This window comes from Oryctolagus cuniculus, chromosome 8 (genome assembly GCF_051225735.1).
Source record: "Oryctolagus cuniculus isolate XC-2025 breed Fujian yellow rabbit chromosome 8, ASM5122573v1, whole genome shotgun sequence".
NCBI classification, from domain to species: domain Eukaryota; kingdom Metazoa; phylum Chordata; class Mammalia; order Lagomorpha; family Leporidae; genus Oryctolagus; species Oryctolagus cuniculus.
This window is the reverse complement of record NC_142874.1, coordinates 13,339,087-13,360,990: the sequence shown is the minus strand read 5'-3', so window position 1 is coordinate 13,360,990 and position 21,904 is coordinate 13,339,087. Positions and strand designations below refer to the sequence as shown.

General features: G+C 37.4%; 1 protein-coding gene and 1 pseudogene across 3 annotated transcripts in view; both read right to left on the bottom strand.

Moving 5' to 3' along the window:
• Window positions 1-21,904, bottom strand: part of LOC108176049 (uncharacterized) — a 384,299-nt gene that overhangs the window by 79,231 nt on the left and 283,164 nt on the right. The gene's annotated exons all lie outside the window — the stretch shown is intronic.
• Window positions 12,935-14,327, bottom strand: LOC100350315 (prostaglandin E synthase 3 pseudogene; annotated as a pseudogene). The gene has a single exon (XR_016211579.1). The product of XR_016211579.1 is annotated as a prostaglandin E synthase 3 pseudogene (transcript).

The following is a 21,904-nucleotide window of genomic DNA, read 5'->3' as shown; positions in this document are numbered from 1 at the left end:
AAATATTTGCAAACTATGCAACAGATAAAGGGTTAATAACCAGAATCTACAAAGAGATCAAGAAACTCCACAAAAACAAAACCAACAACCCACTTAAGAGATGGGCCAAGGACCTCAATAGACATTTTTCAAAAGAGGAAATCCAAATGGCCAACAGGCACATGAAAAAATGTTCAAGGTCATTAGCAATCAGGGAAATGCAAATCAAAACCACAATGAGGTTTCACCTCACCCCGGTTAGAATGGCTCACATTCAGAAATCTACCAACAACAGATGCTGGCAAGGATGTGGGGAAAAAGGGACACTAACCCACTGTTGGTGGGAATGCAAACTGGTCAAGCCACTATAGAAGTCAGTTTGGAGATTCCTCAGAAACCTGAAGATAACCCTACCGTTCGACCCAGCCATCCCACTCCTTGGAATTTACCCAAAGGAAATTAAATTGGCAAACAAAATGCGGTCTGCATCCTAATGTTTATTGCAGCTCAATTCACAATAGCTAAGACCTGGAACCGACCTAAATGCCCATCTACGGTAGACTGGATAATGAAATTATGGGATATGTACTCTTTAGAATACTATACCGCAGTAAGAAACAATGAAATCCAGTCATTTGCAACAAAATGGAGGAATCTGGAACACATCATGCTGAGTGAAATAAGCCAGTCCCAAAGGGACAAATACCATATGTTCTCCCTGATCGGTGACAACTGACTGAACACCAAAAAGGAAACCTCCTGAAGTGAAATGGACACTATGGGAAATGGTGACTTGATCAACATAGCCCTGACTGTTAATGAACAACTTAATACATTATCCCTCTTAGTAGTTTTTTTGTCTGTTCTACTTAATATGACTGGTTTAGTTCTGTAATTAATACACAGTTATTCTTAAATGTTAAAAATTAACTGAAATGTGATCCCTGTTAAACATAAGAGTGGGAATAAGAGAGGGAAGAGATGTACAATTTGGGACATGCTCAAGCTGACTTGCCCCAAATGGTAGAGTTAGAAACATACCAGGGGATTCCAATTCAATCCCATCAAGGTGGCATGTACCAATGCCATCTCACTAGTCCAAGTGATCAATTTCAGTTCACAATTGATCATAATGAAAGGACTAAGAGTCAAAGGGAGCACATAAGCAAGTCTAGTACCTGCTAACACTAACCGATAGAATAAATAAAGGGGAGAGTGATCCAACATGGGAAGTGAGATACTCAGCAGACTCATAGAATGGCAGATGTCCTAAATAGCACTCTGGCCTCAGAATCAGCCCTAAAGGCATTCCGATCTGGCTGAAAAGCCCATGAGAGTATTTCAGGCATGGAAAGCCAAGACACTCTGGCAAAAGATCTCTGCGAGTGAGATCCCAGTGGAGAGAACAGGTCTTCAAAGAAGGAGGTAGCTTTCTCTGAAGGGAGGAGAGAACCTCCACTTTGACTATGACCTTGTCTAAACAAGATAAGAATCGGAGAACTCAGAGGGCTTCCATAGCCTTGGAAACTCATGACTGGAGCATAGGGAGACTACTGATGCCATAGACAGGAGTGTCAATTGGTAAAGTCAACAACAGGAGTCACTGTGCACTTACTCCTCATGTAGGATCTCTGTCCTTAATGTGCTGTGTATTGAGATTTAATGCTATAATGAGTACTCAAACAATATATTTCACTTTGTGTTTCTATGGGGGTGCAAACTGTTGAAATCTTTACTTAATGTATACTAAACTGATCCTCTGTAAAAAAAAAAAAAAAAGAAATTGTCAACTCCCAACTCGACTCTCACTGGGATTAAACATGACAATAGGTCTGATCTGATTTCATCATCATTTAAAAAAAATCATCTATTATTTTTCACTTTATGTTTCTGTGTGGGAGCAAACTGTTGAAATCCTTACTTAATGTATACTAAGCTGATCTTCTGTATATTAAGATAATCGAAAATGAATCTTGATGTGAATGGAAGGGGAGAGGGAGTGGGAAAGGGGAGGGTAGTCGGTGGGAGGGACGTTATGGGGGGGAAGCCATTGTAATCCATAAATCGTACTTTGGAAATTTATATTCATTAAATAAAAGTTAAAAAAAATGAAATCCTGTCGTTTGCAACAAAATGGATGAAACTGGAAAAATCATACTTAGTGAGGTAAGCCAGTCCCAAAGGGACAAATACCGTATGTTCTCCCTGACCTGTGATAGCCAGTAGGGCACCTAAAAGGTAACCTATAGACATGAAATTCACACTTCGAGATACAATGACTTTGAACAGCCCTTGTCTGACTGTTGGGGAGCAGTTTTTTTTTTTTCCATACAATTCGTTGAACTCCACTTAATATAGAGTTAATTGTATGTGTATGAAGTTAACTGAAGATAGATCTTAGTGAAAAACAAGAATGGAGTAGGAGAGGGAGGGGGATGGGGGTGGGAGTGAGGGGGGACAATGGGGACGGTGGCAGGAATCACTGTGTTCCTAAAGCTGTGTTTTTTTTTTTTTTTTTTGACAGGCAGAGTGGACAGTGAGAGAGAGACAGAGAGAGAAAGGTCTTCCTTTTGCCGTTGGTTCACCCTCCAATGGCCGCCGCTGCAGCCGGCGCACCGTGCTGATCGATGGCAGGAACCAGGATCCAGGTGCTTTTCCTGGTCTCCCATGGGGTGCAGGGCCCAAGCACCTGGGCCATCCTCCACTGCACTCCCTGGCCATAGCAGAGAGCTGGCCTGGAAGAGGGGCAACCGGGACAGAATCCGGTGCCCCGACCGGGACTAGAACCCGGTGTGCCGGCGCCGCAAGGTGGAGGATTAGCCTATTGAGCCACGGCGCCGGCTTCTAAAGCTGTGTTTATGAAATGCATGAAGTTTGTATTCCTTAAATAAAAGGTTTCTGGGGGGAAAACAAAAAAAAAAGAATTTTGATCCTTGTTACTCAGTCTATATACTCTTGCCTTCACTGTCATTTGTGTACTGTTATAATATGTATAGTCTTATTTTTATTTATACCTTATGAATTTATATCAGTAATATAGTGCTAAGCACTTCCTGATTATTTCACTCAAAATGATTTTTATTTACTTGTTTATTTTTTAAAGTTTTATTTATTTATTTGAAAGGCAGAGTAGAATGATAGACAGAGACAGTCAGGCAGACAGATATTTTCTATTCCCTGGCACACTTCCCAAATGGCCTCAACTGCTGGGGCTGGTCCAGGCTGAAACTAGAAGCTTCAGGAGTTATACTTTTGTCTCCCAAGTGGGTGGCAGAGGTCCAACCACTGGCACCATCTTCTGCTGCTTTCTCAGGCTCACTAACAGGGAGCTGGATTGGAAACAGAGCAGCAAGGACTTGAACTGGCACTCTGATATGGGATGCCTTCATCACAGGGCAGCAGGTACACTACGACATCAATTCCTCATTCAGCAATGACTTTTATTATCTAACCATGTGCCTAGATATGTAGAGTTTTCTGCTTCAGCAAAAATACATACCATTACCACCTAGAATGCAAGTCGAGACACAACAGATGTAAGAATAAAGGCATTTATCTGAGGTAGGGTAAGGATGGCCACCCAGGAAAACACACCGCCTTTGCTCAGAGCCAAGTGTTCCCAAGTGGCAGGCAGGGAGTTTGCTTTTACAGACAAAAGAAGAGACACAGCAGAGGTTACAATAGAATGGTGGCTACAGTCACATTGGCTAATAAGAATAATACTGACAGGTGAGTGGTTTCTGCTAACTTGATGTACATTTCAGGAATGAAAATGCAGTAAGCAGGGACAAGCTTTGCTTATAGTATTTACCACACTGAATGGCATCTTCTGGGTGGCAAGAATGGGTTGATGGAGATGACATAAACATGGAATTCTGGTGTTGTTCACCAGGGCATCACAGCTCATGCCTTTGTGGTTAGCAGGTTCAGAGAGCCTCGGTCTTCTCTGATTTCAAATTCAAATCATGCAGTAAACACTCTCATTCTTGTTTCTTCACTGATCCTTGCCTACATATTCTGATGCACTTGTGTCATTGGCTAGACAATGACTTAATTAAAGTTGCTACTGTATTTTCTGCAGACCAATTTCACATTACATCTCTATCAGCTGTGCACAAGTTTAATTGATTTCCTTATTTTTTCCCCAATATGTGACTTTCTAAATTTGGCCAGCCAGCCTAATGATCTTCCATTGTTGACTTAATTTGTTTGTGTGTCATTGAAAATGATTTTGTACATCTGTATATGCTTATTATCCATTTTGCTGGCCTGTGTCATTGCCATTTTTCTTTCAAGTATATATATTTTGCAAGTTGAAACAATAATTGTGGTTATCTTTGTTTCTGATATTATAAAGTATTTAAGTTTCATATTAAGAACATTTTGGGGAATTTTTACATATATGCTTGGTTGACTTTCTCCTATTACAATCGTATTCGGTAATTATTTTTCACCTGCTATGTACTGTTTACCATCATATTAGGAACTATTGGAACAATGTGTTTATAAGACACATGGCAAAATGTATTTATGTCTACTTTAGAAACAAAAGGAAGTTTGTACACAAGTAAGTCCAACCCATTATTGGCAATCCATGTTTTTTAAAGTCTTCCTTTGTTAACATAGTCTTTGTGAAACATTCTTTTATTATTTCTATTTAAATATCCTATTAATGTTGGAATGATTTGGGTGATTTTTTTAAAAAAGTCTATTTACTTATTTGAAAAGCAAAATTACAGAGAGAGGGAGAGGGAGAGGGAGAAACAGAGTGAGAGATCTTCCATCCACTGGTTCACTCCCGAAATGGCTGCAATGACCAGAGCTGGGCCAAGCCTAAGCCAGGAACCAGGAGCTTCTTCCAAGTCTCCCATATGGGTGTAGGAAGCCAAGCACTTGGGCCATCCTCCACTGATTTCCCAGGCACATTGGCAGGGAGCTGGCTCAGAAGTGGAGAAGCTGGGTCTCTAACTGGTACCCCTATGGGATGCCAGTGTTGCAGGCCGTGGCTTTAACACACTGTACCACAGTGCTGGCCCCTATTTTTGTGCTTTTATCAGAATTCAGATGAATGCAGCTTATAGAGTGTTATAAGAGAATGAAAACAGGTTACTCAGGTAAATATGGAGTATTATATGAGGTGCACCCAAAAGATAAAGAACATTATAAATATTACATATAGAAATACTAAGATTCAAAAGACTGAGAAATACAATTCTGAGTTTGCCTCCAATATTATTGGAAAGCCTTTCAATTTCTTCCGATTTGGTTTCTTCTTTATATTAGTATAGTGGGTTGGAATGACCATAAAACCACAGTAAGGGGTTCCTGCTGTGACAGCAATATATTAGTGAACAAACTAACCCCATTTTTTTCTCTCCCTGATCTTAAAACTTTACTAAACCAATGCTATTTAATAGCTTTTATTAAGAACTGTTACTAATCTTAATAATGCATATATATCTATATATACCCATATATATCTATATATACATATATCTATATATACATGCATCTATATGTGTGTATATATGTAGGAATATATAAGACCATCTTTATCTTTGGTTCTTTTAAAAAATTTTAGTTCTTTAATATAGCTGAAATCAACTCACTTAATTGCTGTGAAATAACACTTCAAATCCAACTGTTAGTCCACATTGTGAACATACTCTTTTCTTGAGGAAGACCATCCTATTGATATTGTATTTCTGCTTGGCGTGTACATGTTGATAAGCCTGTGAAGACTGTTTTTTTTTTACTTGTGTACATCATTGTGTCCCAGAAATTCATTATTAATGTATTTATTTTGTTTTTATATACAGATACACTAAATATTTATTTTGTTTTTATATACAGATGCTCCTCAATTTATAATGGGTTATATCATAAACCCATCATAGACTGAAAATATTCTAAGTCTAAATGCACCTTATATACTTAACCTACCAAACATCATAATTTGGTCTAGTCTACTTTAAATATTTTTAGAACACTTGCATTGAATCACTTAACACAAAGATTATTTTATAGTAAAGTGCTGAATATATCATTTCATTTATTGAATTCAGTACTGAAATAAAAATTAATATGATTATTTGGGTACACTTTCACATCATCATAAAGAAAAATAAGTCAGGGATAGTCTTTATATGAAAAATATAAGATAAGGGGAATATAAATTTATGCCTATAGATGTTAGAAATAGGTATTTTTGTTTTTTTTAAAAAAGATTTATTTATTTATTCAAAAGTCAGAGTTACATAGAGAGAGAGGGAGAGGCAGAGAGAGAGAGAGAGGTCCTCCATCTGCTGGTTCACTCCCCAATTGGCTGCAATGGCCAGAGCTGTGCCAATCCAAAACCAGGAGCCAGGAGCCTCCTCTGGGTCTTGCACATGGGTGCAGGGGCCCAAGGACTTGGGCCATCTTCTACTGCTTTCCCAGGCCATAACAGAGAGCTGGGTTGGAAATGGAGCAGCCAGTAATCGAACTGGCACCCATATGGGATGCCAGCATTGCAGGCAGTGGCCCCACCTGCTATGCCACAACGCAAGCCCCAGAAATAGATATCTTTCAATATCTGTATCTATACTTAGATACAAATGTGTAGATACAGGCACAGAAAGATGTATCTATGTAGATAGATATATATAGATATAGATTAATCTATGTATCCAGTTATCTATATATATCTGATATCTGTAGACATAAATTTATATTATAAATAGCTATCTTATATATACATAATAAATATAGAGATGTAAATTTATGTTCCCAATGTCTTTTTATTGATATAAGAATGTTTTAGTTGCTGGAGCATCAAACATTCATAATCATACTTTAAACACATTGGAACACCTCTTATTAGTTTTAATATTTTGACATCCTTCTAAAGAAGTAACATAATATTTTCAAACAATGTAACTTCCAGAGGCATGATATTTGTATTATTTAGTTACATCACATCAGAACTCACTGGACTTGGAGGAAAAGGCATCCTTTCCTATAAGAGATGAACACAGAAATGTTCTGTTGTTAGCAAGTGGCCTCAGTGTGTGCTAAGTTAGGCACAGAAAGGCAAATGTAGCATGATCAGCCTCATGTGTGGAATCTAAAGAAGCTTATCTCATTGAAGCTGAGAGCAGAAAAGTGATTAGCAGAGAATGGGAGAGTAGCTTGAAAGGGCAATGGAAGCGCTGGTCAGTGGGCACAATGTCAGATAGGAGAAATAAGCTCTGATGTTCTTTGGCACCCTAGGGTGAGAATATAATAGCACTGCTCTGTGTGTCTCAAAGTAGCTAGAAGAGAGGATTTTGAATGTAACTGCCATCAAGAAATGACCAAATTTAAAGGAACGAATTTACTGATCCCTCCAAAAATTTTTTTGCCAATGTGAACATGGATTAGAATATCACATTGGACCTCATAAATATGCACAAATATGCTGTGTCTTTCAAAAAAGGTTTTCTAGCTTCCTGCCAAGATTGTAACTTTCTGTTAGGAATCCTAGGGAAGTAACATACCATAAAAGTATATATTAAATTTAAAAGTTCTGTGCATATAGTCTAGTTTAATATTATTTAAGAATGTAACGTAAGCTGATGCTAAGTTTTTTTTAACTTTTATTTAATAAATATAAATTTCCAAAGTACAGCTTTTGGATTACAGTGGATTTTCCCCCCATAACCTCCTTCCCACCCACAACCCTCGCATCACCCACTCCCTCTCCCATCCCATTCACATCAAGATTCATTTTCAATTATCTTTATATACAGAAGATCAATTTAGTATATATTAAGTAAAGATTTCAACAGTTTGCATCCACACAGAAACACAAAGTATGAAGTACTGTTTGAGTACTAGTTATACTGTTAATTCACATAGTACAACTCATTAAGGACAGAGATCCTACATGGGGAGTAAGTGCACAGTGACTCCTATTGTTGATTTCACAATTGACACTCTTGTTTATGGCATCAGTAATCACCTGAGGCTCTTGTCATAAGTTGCCGAGGCTCTCGTCATGAGTTTCCAGGCTCTGGAAGCCTTTTGAGTTCACCAACTCTGATCTTATTTAGACAAGGTCATAGTCAAGGTGGAAGTTCTCTCCTCCCTTCAGAGAAAGGTACCTCCTTCTTTGATGGCCTGTTCTTTCCACTGGGATCTCACTCACAGAGATATTTCATTTAGGTCTTTTGTTTTTCCACAGTGTCTTGGCTTTCCATGCCTGAAATACTCTCATGGACATTTTAGCCAGATTGAATGCCTTAAGGGCTGATTCTGAGGCCAGAGTACTGTTTAGGACATCTGCCATTCTATGAGTCTGCTGTGTATCCCACTTCCCATGTTGGAACATTCTCTTCTTTTTAATTGCATCAATATTAGCAGACACTAGTCTTATTTATGTGATCCCTTTGGCTCTTAATCCAATCATTATAATCAATTATGAACTGAAAATGATCAGTTTGACTAGTGAGATGGCAGTGGTACATGCCACCTTGATGGGATTGAATTGGAATCCCTGGCATGTTTCTAACTCTACTGTTTGGGGCAAGGCTGATTGAGCATGTCCCAAATTGTACATCTCCTCCCTCTCTAATTCCCACTTATATTTAACAGGGATCCCTTTTCAGTTAAATTTAAACACCTAAGAATAACTGTGTGTTAATTACAGAGTTCAACCAATAGTATTAAGTAGAACAAAATACTAAAATGGTTAAAGTATTAAGTTGTTCCTTGACACTCAGGACGAGGGCTGATCACATCATTGTTTCTCATAGTGTCCATTTCACTTCTACAAGTTTCCTTTCTGGTGCTCAGTTAGTTGTCACTGATCAGGGAGAACATACGATATTTGTCCCTCTGGGACTCGCTTAATTCACTCAGCATGATGTTTTCCATATTCCTCCATTTTGTTGCAAATGACTGGATTTCATTGTTTTTTACTGCTGTATAGTATTCTATTTTATTTATTTATTTATTTATTTATTTATTTATTTATTTATTTTGACAGGCAGAGTGGACAGTGAGAGGGAGAGACAGAGAGAAAGGTCTTCCTTTGCTGTTGGTTCACCCTCCAATTGCCGCCATGGCCAGCGTGCTGCGGCTGGCACACTGCACTGAACCGATGGCAGGAGCCAGGTACTTATCCTGGTCTCCCATGGGGTGCAGGGCCCAAGCACTTGGGCCATCCTCCACTGCACTCCCTGGCCACAGCAGAGAGCTGGCCTGGAAGAAGGGCAACAGGGACAGAATCCAGTGCCCCGACCGGGACTAGAACCGGTGTGCTGGCGCCACAAGGCGGAGGATTAGCCTAGTGAGCCACGGCGCCATCTGACTGCTGTATAGTATTCTATAGAGTACGTATCCCATAATTTCTTTATCCAGTCTACCGTTGATGGGCATTTAGGTTGATTCCAGGTCTTAGCTATTGTGAATTGAGCTGCAATAAACATTAATGTGCAGACAGATCTTTTATTTGCCAATTTAATTTCCTTTGGGTAAATTCCAAGGAGTGGGATGGCTGGGTTTTATGGTAGGGTTATATTCAGGTTTCTGAGGAATCTCCAAACTGACTTCTATAGTGGCTTAACCAGTTTACATTCCCACCAACAGTGGGTTAGTGTCCCTTTTTCCCCACATCCTCACCAGCATCTGTTGTTGACAGATTTCTGTATGTGAGCCATTCTAACTGGGGTGAGGTAAAACTTCATTGTGGTTTTGATTTGCATTTCCCTGATTGCTAGTGACCCTGAACATTTTTTCATGTGTCTGTTGGCCATTTGGACTTCCTCTTTTGAAAAATGTCTATTGAGGTCCTTGGCCCATCACTTAAGTGGGTTGTTTGTTTTGTTGTTGTGGAGTTTCTTGATCTCTTTGTAGATTAATTCTTTATCTGTTGCATAGTTTGCAAATATTTTTTTCCTATTCTGTTGGTTGCCTCTTCACTTTCCTGACAATTTCTTTTGCAGGAAGTTTGATGTAAAGCTACTTGGTATAAAAGTTCATGTATCAAGTTGAGATTATGTAGAGTTCAGTGTAGCTCTGACCATTGTAGGCATTATGGGAGTGAAAAAGAAGATGAATGATCTGTCTATTCCTTCCTTGTTGTCACTCTGCCTTACATAAAGAATGAAAATAATTTTTTAATTTGTTTACCTTGCTTGAAAGGCAGACACACAAACACACATAAACAGGGAGAGGGAGAGGGAGATAGAGAAGGGGGAGCTGTGTGTGTGTGTGGGGGAGAGAGAGAGAGAGAGAGAGAGAGGTAGGTTATCAACTGGTTCACTTCCCAAATGCCTGCAATGGCCAAGGCTGGGCCAAGCTGAAGCCAGGAGCATAGAACTCCATCTAGGTATCCCACGTGGTGCCAGGAGTCTAAGTACTTGAGCTGTCATCTGCTGCATCTCAGGAGGCATTAGCAAGAAGTTGGATCAGAAACAGAGCAGCTAGAAGTTGAATTAGTACTCTGATAGAGGATGTAAGTGAACCAAGGGCTGACTAACATGTTGTGCCACAAAACGTACCTTCCAAAAAGTCATTTTCAACTAATATTATCAAGAAATTAATGAATAATAAAATACATATATAGAAAAACTTTTAATTCCTGGACAGGTAACACAATTGCAGGAAGAGTTCTAGATTATTTGCAATCATAATAAAATGACTTAGGAACAGCAAATTTAAAAAGCAGTCATAACCTTCCAATGAACAAAATGTGGGATGTGAAGTTCATTCTAAGTGGCCTTGTAAGAAAAAACCAACGGCAAGTTACTGAATGTGAATGACATTGGCCCTCCTGAAAGATTATCTAAAAAGACACAAATGTAATAAAAATTTATAATCATGCATTTATGTGCACCTATATTGCAGGAGAAGAAAAATGCTAATTCTGTACTTTCATAGAATGGAGATATGAAAGTGTGGTAATTAATTCAGATTTACAAAAGTCAGTCTCTAAAGAATATTGTACACCCATACTAACATGACTCATGAAAACATAATGAGTAATCCATTAATTAACATTATCTGTCAATTTATCTTAAATTGATATAAGCTGCATTTTAATTAATGCATTAGTTAATTAATTAAGTAATTAGTTAAGTAATTACAAAAAATTATTGAAGAACATATGACTCGATCTTGTGCCAATTTATTTCATTAAGATCAGCCCTAGCCAGGTAAGGCAGATGATTAATAATTAATAATGAGTTTTTAAAACATTTTAAACTTTTTATTATTATAGATTTAATTTTTATGCTATGTTCAGGTTTCCAGGGAAGAATTTTGTAGTCTCAGTGAAAAATTAATTTATCCAGCTTAGTTAACTCATAATGGGAGATAATCATCTAAAAGATAAACATCATTTTTAGACATCAACCCAATATTTCTATTTTTTTCATAAATCTGAATTAGGTTATATCTTAGGATAATGGCTCTCACCCACAGCAATTAAGAAGCATATCAACACGTGCACACTGAACAGTGAAGTTGTTTTGATTGAAGGATACACATAAAGGACAGGAAAATAAGGAGGCCACTTGTAGCAAAGTAAGTTACAATTCTGCAGTTGTTTTTACATTTCGGGGGCAGTCTGTGTGGTCCTTGTAGCTTTATGTCAACATCAGATTCTACTCCTTTTTAAGAGGCCACAATGTCAGAACATTGAAGTGTAAGAAAAGTAAAGATCATGTTACTGAGAGCTTACTGCGTGCCAAGGACTAACTAAATGCCCAGGGTCACACACACAGAGATGGGTCTGGGATGTGAAACCAAGGCTTCTGTTTTTAATTTCAGAATAAATATGACAATATCTTAAATGACAACAGACATGGCAATCCTCACGGTTATTTCTCCAAGGATACTTAAACTGATTACTGATGCTGATGGCTCCGTCTTGGGTTCAGCATCAGTAACACAACTTCTAGATTCCTAAATGAGGGGACAAATCACACAGTCAGGAAACAATTTTCAAATCTGCAAGTTAGCTGAATAATGATTACTTTACATACAGCCAAACAGAGGGCCATAGAAAGCAGTGCTCCTGAAACCTGGGCAATGCTGATGGAGAGGTTAGTGAGACCACCTCTTGTGAAGTGGCTAATACTTACTGTGCACTGACTGCCAGGAATTCTGAAATGTTACTGATTTAATCTTTGTAACAGCCTTATGTGCTGTTTCCACCCCTGTGTTGATACTGCAGTCCTCAGTGCATATCAGCAACTATGCTTCAGAAAGACATGTGAAGAAAGAGGAAAGTCTATTTTTGCTTTATAGTTCCTAAGGACCTGTAATTTTCATAATTGGTTTCTAACCAAGTCTTGCCTTCTTGCTCTGCTCTTTGGAGCTTTTTAAAATGGGTAGTTACTTGCTGCTTTCATTCTTTTGACTGTACTGTGTAGGGTTCCCACAGAATCAACCTTCTTTCTCAAGCTCATGTGATCTGAACACATAGAGATACTGAATTTAAAATACAGACTTTTATTAATGAATTCAACAAATTATTGTTGAAAACTTATTAGGAGTCAGGCGTACTATAGTGTAAATAAATCAGTACTCTGTAGAAGACTATAGGAAGCTTTGTTGAGTGGGTTCTAGCATTGCAGTGATAGTAGACATTAATTACAGAATTGTAAGAGAATCATTTAGTAGTTCAAAAATGAAATAAAAATGTATAGGACATGTATATCAGGACACTGGCTCTATCTTGGGTATTAGGAAGTTTTCCTGTAGAACAATAATAATTTGAGTTGACATCTGAAGTTCTAACTAGGTGAAGGGTTTAGAAGCCAAAGTGTTTCAGTTTACAGAGAATAAAACCCCCAGTACTCTGGAGCAGGAAAACACATTAGAGATTTTGTGAAATAATGTCCTGAATGTCAGAAATCATGGAACTAGTGGAAATATGTACAGGAAGAGCCACAGAAGTAGGCTGAGATTACATTGGATCTATTAGATATTTTTTTTAAGTCTTCCAACAGTTTATTAGAAAGAATGTAGACATTTAAAAAAATCCCCACTGTCATGAACATAAATTGAGGTTTTCAGCCCTGGTATAAGCTGAACCAGAAAAAAAAAGAAATAAAAAAAATTTCCAATAGTGTATTAACATTTTCTTCACTCATTTGCCATACTGACAGTGCAAATACAAATCTGGTCTAAATGTACAGACTCTCAAGCAACAATGTACAGCTTTCTTCATCCTCCATGCTAAGAGATGTAAAAGCTTAAGGGCCAAACAATACCAAATGTATAGGCTTCAAAAACCATCTAAGTTAGGGCATTCACTAGTTTTAGCTAAGATACATCTGGAATACTGACAAGTGATCACTTACATAGAATAATGTGAAGTGAATTTTTTGAAAAATAAACTTTAGTGGAACACTCCTGAAGGATACACCAGAGGAATAGCCGGTTATCAGTTTAAGGTGTCAGCCAATTTGTTTCAGCCACGTTTGAGTCCATGTTCTAAACCCTAAAATTTACTTATCTTTCCCTAAGCTGAGCACTTCCTATCATGTCAGTATCTATGTTATGAAGAAGTAAAGGAGACTTAAGTGAAATGTTTTTATTTATCACAACTGCTGTATCAATTATCTAGGACCTCAACAGCTTCACGAAGTCTGGGAAATGTTCATGCATAAGGTTATTGCCTTAGCTGACTTAAAACTGCCCCTTACAATGGTACATATCAACCCTTAGTGAAGCCTTTTAAAAAAACAAATAGGTTGAAAAATGGGTTAAAGGAGGCAAATACAGCATCCACCTTTAGAGCTATCAACTCAGGAATTCTCTCAATTATGAAATTTTGCAGAGAAATCACTTTCTCAAAATCCAGGTGATGACAATACTCCTTATTCCAGATCTGGCATTTTTTCATCATCGCTGTCTTGTGAATCATCATCTGCTCCATCTACTTCTGGCAAATCTACATCCTCATCACCACCCATGTTGTTCATCATCTCAGAGAAACGATCAAAATTAGACATGTCTTCATCTGAATCATCTTCCCAGTCTTTCCAATTATTGAAGTCCACACTAAGCCAATTGAGCTTTGCGCTTTCTTTTGTTAACCTTGGCCATGACTGGCCAGATTCTCCTTTTCGTAAACAACATAAAATTGATCTGTCCGTTCTTTTGTGCTTGGAATCATTTGGATCAATGCAATGAAAAAGGTCAATTTCATTTAAATGCTTAAAATTATCACTTCCTCCAAGACAACTGAATGTAAGTTTGGATTTTTCAAAATTTACATTAACATCTTTACTGTCTTCAACACAGAATTCAATGAAGACATAATCCCTTCGATCATACCACTTTGCAGAAGCAGGCTGCATTGTGAACGGGGCAGGGGGACGGGCGAGCGGGTGGGCGTGCCTCGCTGGCGGCGGCGGCAGCGGCAGGGGAGTGGACTTTCCTCCAGCGGCGACTCTGGCGTTTTCTTCCCGGTTGCGGCCTCTCCTCTCTCCCCTCAGGCGGCGGCGGCGAAGGCGGCGACGGGCTCGACCTGGGTCCCCAGAATGCACCGCGCGGCGCGAGCAGCTCCTCCAGTCGGGGAGAAGAGGAAAGTGTAGGAAAAGGGGCGTGAGGACGGAGGAGGAACGTGCGTGCGTGCGAGCGAGGGGTGGTGAGGCCGGGCCCTATTAGATATATTAAAGATTGTGGTCTTTATTTAAGAAAGAAGAGAAACCATTCCTATGTTTTAAAGAGTTTATTTGTTCAAATATTTTTATTTTTTTAATAACTTTTTGTTTCTGAGTAGTTTAAGTTTAGAAAACAAAAATTGTGAGGTAGTACAAAGAATTCTCATTTACCCCCATCCAACTTTCCCATTAACATCTCATATTACTATGACATATTTGTCACAATAAATAAACCACTCCCATCTTTCCCTATTTTTAAATCCAAGCTCCCTTTATTCCCACCACCCCTCGCAACTCCTAGAAATGACTATTCCATGTTCAGATTGAGGTTTTTTTTTAAAGTTTCCAAATAAGAGGGAGAATTTGCAGTATTTGTCCCTCTGTGTCTGGCTTATTTCACTTAACATAACGTCTACGAGTTCCAACCATTTTGCTGCAGATGATAGGATTTCATTTTTTTCTATAGCTGGATAGTATTCTATTGTGTATATATGCCACAGCTTCTTTACCCATTCATGTGATTATGGTTTTTCTGGTTATTGTGAATAGTGCTGCAATAAATGTGATAGGGTAGATATTTCTTTGATACAATGATTTCATATTTTTGGATAAATATCAGTAGTGGGATTGCTGGATCCTATGGAAATTCCATTTCTAGTTTTTAAGAAATCTCCATGGTGTTTTTCATAGTGGCTTTACTAACTTACATTTCCACCAACAGTGCATATCTGTTCCCATCTCTCCACATCCTTCCAGAATGTCTTACTTCCTCGCTCTTTTTTAAAATACCAGTCATCCTAACATGGGCAAAGTGATGTCCCTTTGTGGTTTTGATTTGCATTTCTCTGATGGTAGATACTGAGCATTTTTTCATATACTTTTTGGTCATTTGAATTTCTTCTTTTCAGAGTTGTCTACTCAAGTCTTTCACCCATTTCTTAAGTGGATTAATTGTTATCTTGCTACTGAGTTTTTTGAGTTCTTGATATGTTCTGGATACTAATTCTTGTTGGATAGGTAGCTTGCAAATATTTTCTCCTTTTCTGTCCAATGTCGTTTAATTACATTATTTCCTTTGTGGTGCAGAAGCCTCTGAATCTGATGATAAATAGAAGGAAAAAGGCATTGAAAATTTATCAAAAAGAACTATAGTTGAAAATTTGCCAAGTTTTGAAAGAGATGTGGGCATCCAGATACAAGAACTCTAAGGATCTCAACCAGACTCAAACAGAAACCTTCTCCAAGGCATATTACAATCAAGTGGTCTAAAATTAAGGACAAGAAAAGAATCTTAATGATAGAGTAAAACACCAAGCTACACATAAAGGAAAACCCATTAGACTCACAGCCAACTTCTCAGCAGGAACCCTGCAGGCCAGAAGAGTGTGAGATGATATATTCAAGGTCTTGAAAAACCGACTTCCAAACTAGTACACCATATCTGGGGAAGCTATCCTTTAGCAATGAAAGGGGAAATAAAGTATTTCCCAGACAAGTAAACCAAGAGAATTCATCACCACCAGACCAGCCCTAGACAAAATCCTGAAAGGAGTCCTACATTAGAAAAAAATCATCATGAAACCACATGACAGTACAAAATTCACTAACACAGCAGACACACAAAAGAGAAAGAGGATCCAAGCTTACTGTGATGAAAAGCTATGGAAACACAAAGATGATAAGAGGCAAAAAGAAATATGTAATACATAAAATAACCAGTATGCTACCAGTAAAATGACAAGACTTATTTCAAATCTATTATTATCAATCTTGAATGTGAATGGATTAAATTCCCCAGTCAAAAGCTATAGGTTGACCTAATGAATAAAATAGTGAGAGCCAACTGTATGCAAGACTAAACTGTATACAAGAAAGTTACTTAACAGGTAAAGATGCACACAAACTGAAACTGAGGGGCTGGAAAAAGGTATACTATGCAAGTGGAAACCAAAAATGACTAGCTCCCAGTGTGTGGATGAGGTGTTCGATGCTCCTCTGCCCCTTGCCGGAACACAATGGATGTCTTTGATCTTTCATGCTGGTAAATGATTCCTGTCCAGATGAGATAAAACACCTTTATTGATTATCCATAGGAGCCAGGCTAAATAACAATAATAATAAAATAGTAATAATAATAATGTTTGCATGGCTTCCATGGAATCTCTATATGTAACATTCTGGCTGACAATTTCTGTACTTATTTTGGTGAACAAGCAAAATGTCAATCAAATAATGGAGTTAATAGAAAAAAAAGACTTGATAACATAAGATAGAATCTGCCTCTGTACTTCTAAAATATAGTTTGCAGACAGAATGGAAAATCTCTTCCTCAAATAACTCTCTTTATGTTGTTCATAAGTAACAATTTATTCACTCAGATCTCCTGAGCTTCCCTCTGACCCCACAAACTGTAGACTTCTAACATTTCCAGGATTTGATGATAGGGTGCAAGACAGAGTCCTCTCTACATTCCAGGACCATTTTCATCACTTTAAGGTTAAACTCATTTCATTTCTGTTGCCTTCTCATACCATTCTGCACACTATGCTAAAACACTAGGTCACTCATCTCACTTTCATTATCTTTCCTCATCTCTCAAGGATCAAGAGTGTAAAAGAAAGATAAATGAGAAGCAAATAAGAGGAAATTGAACTCTTTGGTTCTGTGCAAAATATCAGAAAAAAGAAATCTATTGGCTAGAAGTGGCAGACATATGATTTTTCAGGTGAGATAATGACTCAAATTTTATATCAAATTATATATATTTACTGGGTGTCTAAGTATTAGCCAGTAAGTGTTGCACATATTGCTTCCCATTCTAAAAATCTATTAATTAAATTAAAGGAACACTCATTGGAAGCCAGTTTGTTTCTGGAGTTAATGCTGCTAACCAGAGTGTTTCTGTCTTCTGTAATGTAAGCTTGAGTTTCTGACACCTCTGCTCGAACATACTGGGCAGCTTACAAGGTCCTGCTAATTTCTATATTCCTCATAAGGCGCAGAAGGGTTCTTTTTTCACAGAAAGCAACCTACAGTGTTGTAGCTACTTACATGGGAAGAAGATTTTATTTTTGGATTACCACTCAGTTTATTACATTAAGTAATTCAAGCCCTAAAGTGAATATTTGATCTAAACTTTTTAGTTCATATTTAGTGTATTGCATAAAGGTAGAAGATTAGAGTAGGTTTCTTCCCTTTGGTTATGTGAAACCAGTCTCTGGAAATATCATCTGATAACTTAATTGCCCAGGATTAAGAAATCTTTGTGCTTATGAGATACTTCAGAATATCTGAGATCCTATAACAATTTATTTACCTTTAATTCGTAAATCTGGCAAGTTTCAAAGAAGATAATTTATGTGAATTTACAATGGAAACCTTCAGTAATTTACATGGTAAGAATCATTACCTTGAAAAGTATATATCAAATCACTCAGATGATAATAAACATTTCAAAAATGCTTTCCACCAGTGTCTTGCTGATAGTTGTTCATAGTTTTGCAATATAGGTGGTACAAAATTTCATCTCCATCTTACCCAGAAAAGAAAGTTTTATATTTTCTACTGCCAAGAGTTCTCAAAGGATTAAATATATAATTTTTACGTGTGCTTTATTGAACACAAATGCAGAATTTATTTTTAAGAGCCTTAATTGAATTGAAAGAAATGACTCAGTAGATGCCCCAGCCAGCCTAAAATCCCTGTTGTCCCATGTGGGATTCTCTTCTCGGCTGTGTTTATTTCCCATGAGGTCTGCCCCTGGAAACCAGTGACCTCCTCATTCTCTCTCATGCAGCTCTCTATCTGCTGATTTAAAACTACACCCTGGAAGCTGCTGTGGGAGGGAAATCGTGGATGGGCTAAATATTTGTTTGCGGGTCGGAAGCTAGACCTTGCGTCTGTCAGATTGCTTCATAACCAAAACTGTCTTTTCTCATGCTTTTAAAATTATCAGATAATCAACCTAGAAATTGGTTTTCAATAATCAAACAATAATGATTCATCCCTAAGATTTGTTTTTGATATTTATGATTTCTTGAGTAAGTTTATGGTGCATAGTAATAGCAGAAACAATTAATTTTAGACATGCATTAACTCTTCCAAAATTAGTAAAAATATCAATGAAGGATTTTGTTGTGAAGTTTTCAAGATATGGGTGTCACTGTTGGCAGTCTATACTAGTCTTTTTTGTGATCACTCTTTTGCTGCTTTGATGTGCATTTCTAAACCAAAATAATCTGATATTAGAGAAATTATATTCTTTGACAGCCCTGAATTTTCTAATAAGGTTCATGTGTCAATAAATTAGAAATTCTTATTTTCTTTTTTTTAAATAACAATGTCAAATGGATGATAAATACTAGCAGGCTTGAAATTGCTTTGGAAATGGAGTTAAAAATAAATTTATTTTGGTGCAAAAACTTGAAAGTCCATGCACAATTTTTTTCATAATGTGCATTTCCAATGAACTTTTTGAAGACTCCTCCTACTAGATACGTGGTATCAGAGAATCCTGTATGATTTGAATGCTCAATTACAGGTCTAAAAGCAAAGTTTCAAAAATCTACCCCTCACTCTATCTAACCAGATTACTTTCTCAATTTTTTTGAGTTTCAATATGGAAAGCAAACCAGGACACAGCAGAAACCCTAATTTTCTGTCCTGGGGGAAGAGTTCATTTTACTTGCTCCAAATCTGAGGGAAATGCTTTCAGTGTGATATTGGCTGTTTGTTAGTGATATACAGCCTTTATAATTTTGAGGCATGTTCCTTCTTTACTAATTTGTGGAGGGCTTTTCTCTTCAAGGAGTGTTGAATCTTATCAAATGATTTCTCTGCATGTATTGAGATGACCATGACCATGTGGTTTTTGTTCTTCGTTCCATTGATGTGATGTACGATGTTTATTGATTTGTGAATGTTGAACCACCCTTGCATTTCTGGGGTAAATACCACTTGATAGTGGTGTGTGATCTTTTCGAAGTTGTTTTGGATTCCATTTGCTAGTATTTTGTTGAGAATCTTTGCACCTATGTTCATTAAGGATATAGATATGTGTTTTCTGCTCATGTCTTATTGGTTTTGGTATCAAAGTGATGCTGGCTTCGTAAAAAGAGGTTAGTAGAGTTCCATCCAGTTCAATATTTTGGAATAGCTTGGAGAGTATTGGAGTTACTTCCTCTTTGCATGTTTTTTAGGTTTCAGTAGTGAAGCCATCAGGTCCTGGATTTTCTTTAATGGAAGACTTTTGATTACTGCTTCAATCTCATTGCTCATTATGGGTCTGGTTAGATTGTCTATATTTCTTGATTTAATCTTGGCAGGTTATATGAATCCAGGAATTTATCCATTTCTTCAAGGTTTTCTGGTTTATTAGCATATAGTTCTTCATAGTAATTTCTTATGATTCTTTGTATTTCAGTGGTTTAGGTTGTAATTTCATCTTTTTCATCTCTAAATTCATTTATTTGAGTTCTCTCTCTTTTTTTCTTTGTGAGGCCAGCAGTTAATTTATTTTATCAAAAGAACACAACTTTTGTTGATCTTTTGTATTCTTTTTATTAGCTTCAATTTCATTTATTTCTGCTCTGAGACTTACTATTTCTCACCTCCTCCTGATTCTGGGTTTGGTTTGTTCTTGTTTTTCTAAGTTTTCAAGATGCATCATTGGGTATTTACTTTGAGGCATCTCTTTTTTTAAAATGTAAGCACTTAATGCTATACACATCCCTCTTAATATTGCTTTTTCTGTATCCCACAAGTTTTGATATGTTGTACTTTCATTCATTTATTTCAAGAAAGTTTTTATTTCCTTTTTAATTTTTTCAGTGACCCATTGATCACACAGTAGAATATTGTTTAATTTCCAAGTGTTTATGAGTGTGTTATTGTTCTTCTTATTGTTAATTTCTAGTTTTATTCCTTTATAGTTTGAGAATCTACATGGTATTTCAGTCTTTTTAAATGTGCTGAGACTTGATTTGTGGCCTAATTTGTCGTGTATCCTAGAAAATGTTCCATGTGCTCAGGAGAAGAATGTGTATTCTGTAGCTGTTGGATGAAGTGTCCTGTAATTGTCTGTTGGGTCCATTTGCTCAAAAGTATGTTTTAACTGATATGTTTTTAATGACTACTTGTCTGGAACACCTGTCACTTGATGAGAATGGGATATTGAACTGATGCACTATTATTTTATTGGACTCTATCTCTCTCTTTAGGTCTAATAGTATTTGTTGTATATATCTAGGTGGTCTTCTGTTAGATGCATATATATATATATATATTTATAACTGCATGTCTTCTTTCTGAATTGAACCTTTTATCAAAATATAATGTCCTTTATTTCTTTTTACAATTTTTGATTTAAACTCTGTTTTATCTGATATCAGGATGGCTATACCAGCTTGCTTTTGGTTTCTGTTTGCCTGGTATATCTTTTTCCAACTCTTCACTTTCAGTCTGTGTGCATTTTTGTGAACTTCTAGTAGGCAGCATATAGTGGGGTCCTGGTTTTTTATCCATTCAGCCAAACGAAGTCTTTTGGTTGGTGAATTTAACCCATTTACATTCAAGATTGGGACTGATAGATAAGAACTAAGACCTTTCATTTTATTGATTGGATAATAATTCTACTTGCTCTGTCAATGAATTTGGTGGTGACATTTGTTTTATGTGTACTTCTTTTTTTTATTTTTGACAGGCAGAGTGGATAGTGAGAGAGAGAGAGACAGAGAGAAAGGTTTTCCTTTTGCCGTCGGTTCACCCTCCAATGGCCGCCACGGCCGATGCGCTATGGCTGGCGCATCGCGCTGATCTGAAGCCAGGAGCCAGGTGCTCTTCCCGGTCTCCCGTGTGGGTGCAGGGACCAAGCACTTGGGCCATCCTCCACTGCACTCCTGGACCATAGCAGAGAGCTGGCCTGGAAGAGGGGCAACCAGGATAGAATATGGCACCCCGACTGGGACTAAAACCCAGTGTGCTGGCACCGCAAGGTGGAGGATTAGCCCATTGAGCCACAGCACCGGCCAATGTGTACTTCTTTTTTTAAACTTTACTTAAGTTATACAAATTTCATGTATTTCATATATGCAGACTTAGGAACATAGTGACACTTCTGTCCCCTCCAACCCATAATCCATCCCCTCCTCATCCTCCCTGTCATATTCCCATTCTTAATTTTTACAAAGATCTATTTTCTGTTTACTTAGCAATCATATAGCTTAGTAACCATACACTTAGTAAAAGAGTTCAGCAAATATTCTGAAGAAAAAAAGAAAACAACCAAC